The 8,280-nt window shown below is 37.6% G+C and overlaps 1 long non-coding RNA gene across 1 annotated transcript; it reads right to left on the bottom strand.

Moving 5' to 3' along the window:
• Positions 1-344: 344 nt before the first annotated feature.
• LOC113626062 (uncharacterized) lies at positions 345-3,396 on the bottom strand. The gene is made up of 2 exons (XR_003435008.1): positions 3,254-3,396; positions 345-745 (listed from the first exon to the last, which is right to left on the bottom strand). It is a non-coding gene; the product is annotated as an uncharacterized LOC113626062 (long non-coding RNA).
• Between the last annotated feature and the right edge of the window lie 4,884 nt (positions 3,397-8,280).

Below are 8,280 nucleotides of genomic sequence, written 5' to 3'. Positions count from 1 at the left end.
GTGAGAGGACGGCGTGGATGGCCCGGACTCCGTCACCCACCGCGTGAACCGCCCAGGGGAGATGTAAGATGAGTGCGCACAGACTTGGCTTAAAAGGAACGTTTACACCTACACCTAGCATGTTGGAACCTTTAGAATCTCTCCCCCAGCTCAATTCGGATTCCCACTCCTTTTGCAGAAGTGCCACGGTTAGACGCCCAATTCTATTTCCTATCAAGATAATGGAAACAGAGGCTGAGCATCTGGTCTCAGGGAACCTTTTCAGCCTGAGACTGAAACTGGATGCCTCGTGGAACATTTTCCCTCAAGCATTCTGTACGGTGAACAGAGCAGGAGAGAGGAAGCCGTCTCTACAAATGTTTTAATTGTCCTCACGTCCATCATTTCAGTCAGTCCCACAAGCAAAGCAGGCAAATCAAATGGTGTTGTTTGAGACTTCAGTTACAAATCATGCAGGGAGAAAGATTTTCTCTTTTTTGAAAATTCTTTTTGCTTTCTGCTCACTGACATAGAGGTAAAAGAAAATGACTGCAACTTAAATATGAAAGAACTCTTTACAATTAAATCCACAATTTTATACATTTATCTCACTCACGTGTCAGTGAAAAATCACCAACTATGACAAAATAGGACAAATTATATGACAGAAGAACCAAAAAACTTAATAAAAAACATATCCGAGTGTGAAAAGTATGGCACTCTAGGTGTCTTCACATCCTCCTCTTCTGTGTACTTATGTACAACACTGAAAAGAGAAAATGAACAAATTGAAAAAAACTTTTCTAAGTATCATAATAGCAAGTTTTAAAAGCAAGCAGATTTTAGTCTGACACCTCTGCATATTTCAAAGGAATTTTCAAACCACACAATAAATTCTAGAACTATTATAAAACTAATTTTATGACTCTAGACCTGGGCTTGATGTCTTAGAGGACTGTGTTCTGATCTTAGCTATACATCTGACTGGATTTGCAAATCGCAACCAAGGGGATAAAATAAAATGTATGTGAAAGTCTCTGGAATCTTCGAATGTTTTATAATTCTAGGTATAACAATTATGATTGGTGGTTAAAGCAAATTAGTAAATCTACCAGGCCAGACTTCAGATTCAAAATAAAGAATAAATAAAAAATAAATATTTTCATCCATCTCCTCGATATAATCACTAAACTTCCTGTCTACTTTTTTAATTGCATCAGGATAAACAAGAGCTGAGGAGTTTGTTATTTTGTCTTATTCTGAATTCCTTGTAAAGCATCAGCCTTTGGTTTATCCGAAGTTTTGCTCAGCTAGTCCTCTCGTGACCACCCACATGAACTCTTCAGGGTATACTGAATATGTAGTACATGAGAATCAGACCACATCTAATGTCTTGGTCACTAGAGACCAAGCTTTCCCCAGAGGTGTACCTCCCCTCCTACCACCCACGCCTACTCAGAGTCTGACAGGTTTGTGCAAAGTGAACATTAAGAGATATCCTGATCAAAGGACATAGCACAGATTAATTAAATAAGCCAGGATCCTCTTTAAGAGCCTAGGATGTGAATTATGGAGCCGATTACCCCATGGAAAAAGTTATATAAAGGAAAGCATCAGAATGACAGTAAAAACATCCCTAGGAGACTGGCCAAGTCCAAGATGTAGTCTGTACATGACAGGATGCATCCTATCACCTCTCACAGAACCTGCAGCTAGCTGACTGCTGTTATCAGCTGTACTGAGATGGGGAAAGATCATTAACATTTCTTAGTAAATGGAAAGAGTCAAACAAGAACAATATTAAAAATAGGAAAAGAAATTCTACACATTGGAAGGACTAAAAAGGTATATATATAAAGATATGATGTGACCCCAATGTTCACAGCAGCACTATTTACAATAGCCAAGACATAGAAGCAACCTTGGTGTCCACTGACAGAGGAATGGATAAAGATGTGGTACATATATACAATGGAATTTACTCAGCCATAAAAAAGAATAAAATAATGCCATTTGCAGCAACACAGATGGACCCAGAGATTATCCTACTAAGTGAAATAAGTCAAAGACTAATATCATGATATCGCTTATAAGTGGAATCTAAAAAAATGATACAAATGAACGTATTTACAAAGCAGAAACAGACTCACAGACAAAGAAAACCAACTTATGGTTACCAAAGAGGAAGTGGGGGGAGGAATAAATTAGGAGTTTGGGATTAGCAGATATAAACTACTATATATAAAATAGATAAATAACAAGGTCCTACTATATAGTACAGGGAACTATATTCAGTATCTTACAATAAACTATAATGGAAAAGAATCTGAAAAGAATATATATATTCAGTTATATATGCACACATATATGACTGAATCACTTTGCTGCACACCGGAAACTAATACAACACTGTAACTCAACTATACTTTAATAAAAAAATTTTAAATAAAATAAAATGAAGATATAATGTGAAGCAGCAATATGGTATTGTAAGGACAGGAGGTAGAATAACTACAATGAAAGTCAGGATGTTTAGTTCACAGCAAAGAGATCCAAGTGTTATGGGGGCTGAAGAAGTTATCTGAACTAAAGAATACACATCAATGAAAAACCCCGAATCAAGAGTCACAGAGCTCCATTTGGGGGATGGGACCAAAAAGTGGGGATGAATCAAGGGATAATTCCCACAGTTTTGATGTCTTCCCCGCCCCCACCCCAAAATTCAAATATGACTTTACTGATAATGTGTTTTTAAACCAGGTACTTGAAAGTAACCATAATAATCATATCAATAATAAGTTGTTAAAAAAGCTGGGTAACTTCAGAACCATATTTCCTCTTTTGTCATTTCTGCCAAACTAAAGGATACAAATCTCCCACAGAAAAAAAGCATCTGAATGCTTAATAGAGAAACAAGACAAGCTAACTGCCAAACCAAAGAAGGTAGCAGGGAAACAGTGGCCATTCTCAGAGCACCAACCGCCAGTGTGAGAGGCCGTGTTGGGGGAATATAACACACTGTATTCGAGAACAGAGCTCTGGGTCAGCGTACCAAGGCCCCTCAATTCACCATCAGCAAAGGGAGGGAAGAAGAGAATTTCTAGTTCCAAAATGCCATGAAGCATCCAAAAAAGAACTAGCCACACTGAAGATCTGAGATGTAATAAGAATTTAAAAACAAAGCAAAACTAAAACTGAACTTTTAAATCATCTAGAAAACATGCTGGTGATCCTGTTTTGGATGCGATATAACTGTAGAGTGAAGGGCTGTTACCATTGTTTCCTCGGATAAATGCATCCCCGTACTTATTCTTCAGCTGTCCATTTACATACTCCTCTGTCTGCTCCAAGGCTATATTCATATAGCCATCCAGGCAAGCCAGGACCCCTGGAGATGGATTCAGACAAAGAGAAGACATACAAAGCAAAGAGTTGAAAATTACAGGGTATACCTTAGAGCTGACAATCTCTTTTCTCATTAGCTCTTACGTGCTTAATATAAAAACTCACACCGTAAATGAAATTCAATAGAGCGAAGCACAAAAGTCTTTGCTCTCTGCCCGTCTGAATGAAAGGCTAAGACGCGTACAGCACGAAGGCCGTCATGCACCCACTGCTGGCAGGGCAAACAATGGGCTGCCGCCTCCCTCATTGCATGTGTGGCAACAATGGCAACTTTTAAAGCCTTCACAAAAGTAACACGGTAAGAATATTCCAAGTACGACACCATTCTTTGAGAGCTAAAGACAGGAGTGGGCAATTATGCAGGAACAAGTGATCCCTAGCCATGACTCCTCATGCCCAGTGGCATTTCTGACTTTGGGCACTAAGTGAAATACGGGTCTGGCAGATTGATCTCGTTCTTTCACAACATCTCCTGCAGCGGATGAATGTATTCCAAGGTTAAGAGGAAGGCTCCACAATCTGCCAGAATAATGGAAAAGAGGAGACAGCAGGTGCTCCTGAAAGAACATCTTAAAGCTGTGACTCCCAGTGAGGGAGAGCTTGAGAACACGGGCACCATATTGCTTTACAGCACATCCCTCTCTGCGCTGTTCCAGTTAGAATATCTGCAGAACCACACTAATAAGAAAAACAGTAAACGTTCCAGGCAGCTTTCGAGGAAACTGTTCAAGTGAACCTTTTTAATTGTGTTAAGATGGTATCAATTCTGCAAAATTGGACCTGATGATCCTTTTTTAAAAAAGACGAAGATATGTAAACCATTAACTCTGAGCCTCTAACTTCAAGTGGTATTTTCTAGATAGACAACTTAAGTAAAAACAAATACTACAAATGTGATTTAATTAACCAAGTCGATAGCCCCATGTAGTCTCAACTTCATTAATATGCTTCTCACTCCCTGCCTCTGCCCCCATTATCCTCTCAACAAAAGTTTCTTTTCAAAATTTTGTGTGTGTGTAATGAGAGCTCAAGACAGTAAGCTAACAAAATTCTGCTAGAAGCTGCAAACTTTCGAAGCATCAGAATGCACTGTGAATAATAATAATTATTTCCTAGCAAAAGAAAGCTGAAGCTACAACTTTAGTTTCATTCCTGCTGTATTACTTTATATCTAAACCACAATCATAAATGAGCAAGAAACTTCTGAGACATGATATGCAAATATTTGAAAATTAATTAAACGCATTTAAAAATGAAATGTTCCCTTCTAATAAAAATATTCTCATAGCAAAGGTCTTTTAACAAAAAAGGTTCTTGGAAGTTGGGATTATAACCCCCTCCCTTCTCTAAGGGATTAAATTACAATGAATAACAGAAAACAAGTTTCTTCAAACTTGAAGGGAAATTGCTACAGAGAACTGGGTTGTTTCCTTGTTTGTTTGTTTTTATTTAATCACATTCTTTATAGTATGCTCTCAATAGTGTACAACGTTTTGCTTTAACAGTATAGAAGCCATGGCCAGACAATCATAAACGGAGAAAAATTAGGGTTACTACTACCCATGTGAAAGGCTGTTGAAACTTACTAGTAAACAAGGAAATATAAATTAAATGAGATATTACTTGTTGCCAATTAGAATGGAAAAGTTGACATTAAAGGCTAACACAAGGGTTGATGAGAATGTAGAGATGAATGAGCTACCTGCCCTGATGGAGGGTCAACTACACCCTCTTTGACTCTGAAACCGTACCCCAGGGAATTTATTATAAAGAGACACTTGGACAAGTGCTTGAGATACATGTTAAAGGAGCAGTCATTTACATTAGAAAAAAGATTGGTAAACACCTAAATGTCCATTAATAGGACACCGGTTACAAACAAAAACAAAACTGTGGTCCATCCACTCATGGTATTCCTATGTAGCCATTAAACACTCCATGTTGTCAGAAAACTGAATGCATTTAATGTTAAAAAAAAATCAGAATGCATGTACAATTAATTGATCCCACTTATGTAAAATTATGCTTATATAGAGACAGATCTAACTAGGTAAGGGTGATTATCTCTGGATGGTAGAATTTGGGGAAGATTTACCTTTCTTCTATATACTTTTCTCCATTATTTGCTTTGAAATTTCTTAAAAATATATATATATGTGTATATATTTCCTTTGAAAATAGAAAATGTTCCCCTAAAGAGTAGGCTGGTGGATCTCCTCAATGAAGGGGGTACTGAGAAGATACTGAACACATGTCGCCACCCTAATCAGCTGCTGGATATTCTCTACGAATCTATTACCTCCTCTGGGCCCATCAAAAGCCCAGGGGTGAGAAGCGACACACAGAGATGTTATAATATCTCAGTATTCAGTATAAATCCATTGATTCCACTGTAAAAGTCAAATTAAACTGGAGCTACATTATTAATGTCAAGAAACTAAAGCAGTACATAAAAAGCAGAGTATTTTTTAGGAAGGCTTTTGAAGCAAGCTTGAGTTTGAGTCCTAGCTCCTCCCTTACTAGGTGGAGATAATCAACAGAGATCTCAAAGGATTTATGTGAAGAGAAAATGAAAATTAAAGTGATTCATGCACACGGGACCCACAGTAAGCTCTCAATAAAATTAAGTTTGCACATGTGGAAAGTGGAAAAATCTCAAGAGATTTCGATCATTACTCAGGAAAGAGACCAAGAATTATTCAGGAAAGAGGCCAAAAAAGGCTTTAAAACTTTGCTAATCAATTAGTTATCCATACCTGTGAAATATTCCCAGTAATTTAACATATCTTAATTTTGGAAAATTAAGAATTTAGTTACTTCAAAAAAATGGAATTGGATACCATTCCTTACACAAAGTTAGTTTCAGTAGTGTCAAGCCTCTTAAAAAGAGCATTTCATTTTCTACAAGACCAGAAAGGTGTCTTTGGATACCCCACATATTATATGAGTGAGAAGTTTACGCTGAAAAATGATACTGTCTAAATAGTTGCTTGCCAATCTATTTTTTAACACTTTTATTACAGTATAACTGCTTTACAATGGTGTGCTAGTTTCTGCTGTATGACAAAGTAAATCAGCTATACATATGCATATATCCCCATTTCTCCTCGCACTTGGGTCTCCCTCCCACCCTCCCTATCCCACCCCACTACATGGTCACAAAGCACCCAGCTGATCTCCCTGTGCTTCCCGCTAGCTATGTATTTTACATTTGGTAGTGTATATATGTCCATGTCACTCTCTCACTTCGTCCCACCCTCCCCATGGCCTCAACTACATTCTCTATATCTGCGTCTTTATTCCTGTCTTACCCCTAGGTTCTTCAGAACCATTTTTTTTTTTTTTTAGATTCCATATGTATGTGTTAGCATACGGTATTTGTTTTTCTCTTTCTGACTTACTTCACTCTGTATGACAGTCTCTAGGTCCATCCGCCTCACTACAAATAACTCAATTTCATCTCTTTTTATTGCTAAGCAATATTCCATTGTAATATATATCCCACATCTTCTTTAGCCATTCATCTGTTGATGGACACATAGATTGCTTCCACATCCTGGCTATTGTAAAAAGAGCTGCAATGAAAACTGTGGTACATGACTCTTTTTGAATTATGGTTTTCTCAGGGTATATGCCCAGTAGTGGCATTGCTGGCTCGAATGGTGGTTCTATTTTTAGTTTTTTAAGGAACCTCCATACAGTTCTCCATAGTGGCTGTATCAATTTACATTCCCACCAGCAGTGCAAGAGGGTTCCCTTTTCTCCACACTCTCTACAGCATTTATTCTCTGTAGATTTTTTGATGATGGCCATTCTGACCAGTGTGAGGTAATTCCTCATTGTAGTTTTGATTTGCATTTCTCTAGTGATTACTGACGTTGAGCATCCTTTCATGTGTTTATTGGCAATCTGTATATCTTCTTTGGAGAAATGTCTGTTTAGGTCTTCTGCCCATTTTTGGATTGGGTTGTTTGTTTTTTTGGTATTGAGCTGCATGAGCTTATTCTATATTTTGGAGATTAATTCTTTGTCAGTTGCTTCATTTGCAAATATTTTCTCCCATCTGAGCATTGTCTTTTTGTCTTGTTTCTGGCTTCCTTTGCTGTGCAAAAGCTTTTAAGTTTCATTAGGTCCCCTTTCGTTATTTTTGTTTTTATTTTAATTTCTCTAGGAGGTGGGTCAAAAGGGATCTTGCTGTGATTTATGTCACAGAGTGTTCTATGTTTTCCTCTAAGAGTCTGATAGTGTCTAGCCTTACATTTAGGCCTTTAATCCATTTTGAGTTTATTTTTGTGTATGGTGTTAGGGAGTGTTCTAATTTCATTCTTTTATATGTAGTTGTCCAGTTTACCCAGCACCACTTATTGAAGAGGCTGTCTTTTCTCCATTGTATATTCTTGCCTCCTTTATCAAAAATAAGGTGACCATATGTGCATAGGTTTACCTCTGGGCTTTCTATTCCGTTCCATTGATCTATATTTCTGTTTTTGTGCCAGTGCCATACTCTCTTCATTACTATAGCTTTGTAGTATAGTCTGAAGTCAGGGAGCCTGATTCCACCAGCTCCATTTATCTTTCTCAAGACTGCTTAGGCTTTTCGGGGTATTTTGTGTTTCCATACAAATTGTGAACTTTTTTGTTCTCGTTCTGCAAAAAATGCCACTGGTAGGTTGATAGGGATTGCACTGAATCTGTAGATTGCTTTGGGTAGTATAGTCATTTTCACAATGTTATTTCTTCCAATCCAAGAATGTGGTATATCTCTCCAACTGTTTAATTTCTCTCATCAGTGTCTTATAGTTTTCTGCATACAGGTCTTTTGTCTCCCTAGATAGGAAAATTCCTAGGTATTTTATTCTTTCTGTTGCAATGGTAAATGGGAGTGTTTCCTTAATT

The sequence above is a fragment of the Aethalodelphis obliquidens genome, unplaced genomic scaffold (genome assembly GCF_003676395.1).
Source record: "Aethalodelphis obliquidens isolate GAN/ISIS:26980383/991018 unplaced genomic scaffold, ASM367639v1 scaffold17, whole genome shotgun sequence".
Taxonomy (NCBI): domain Eukaryota; kingdom Metazoa; phylum Chordata; class Mammalia; order Artiodactyla; family Delphinidae; genus Aethalodelphis; species Aethalodelphis obliquidens.
The sequence above is the reverse complement of the archived record's forward strand: the minus strand, read 5'-3'. Positions and strand labels throughout refer to the sequence as shown.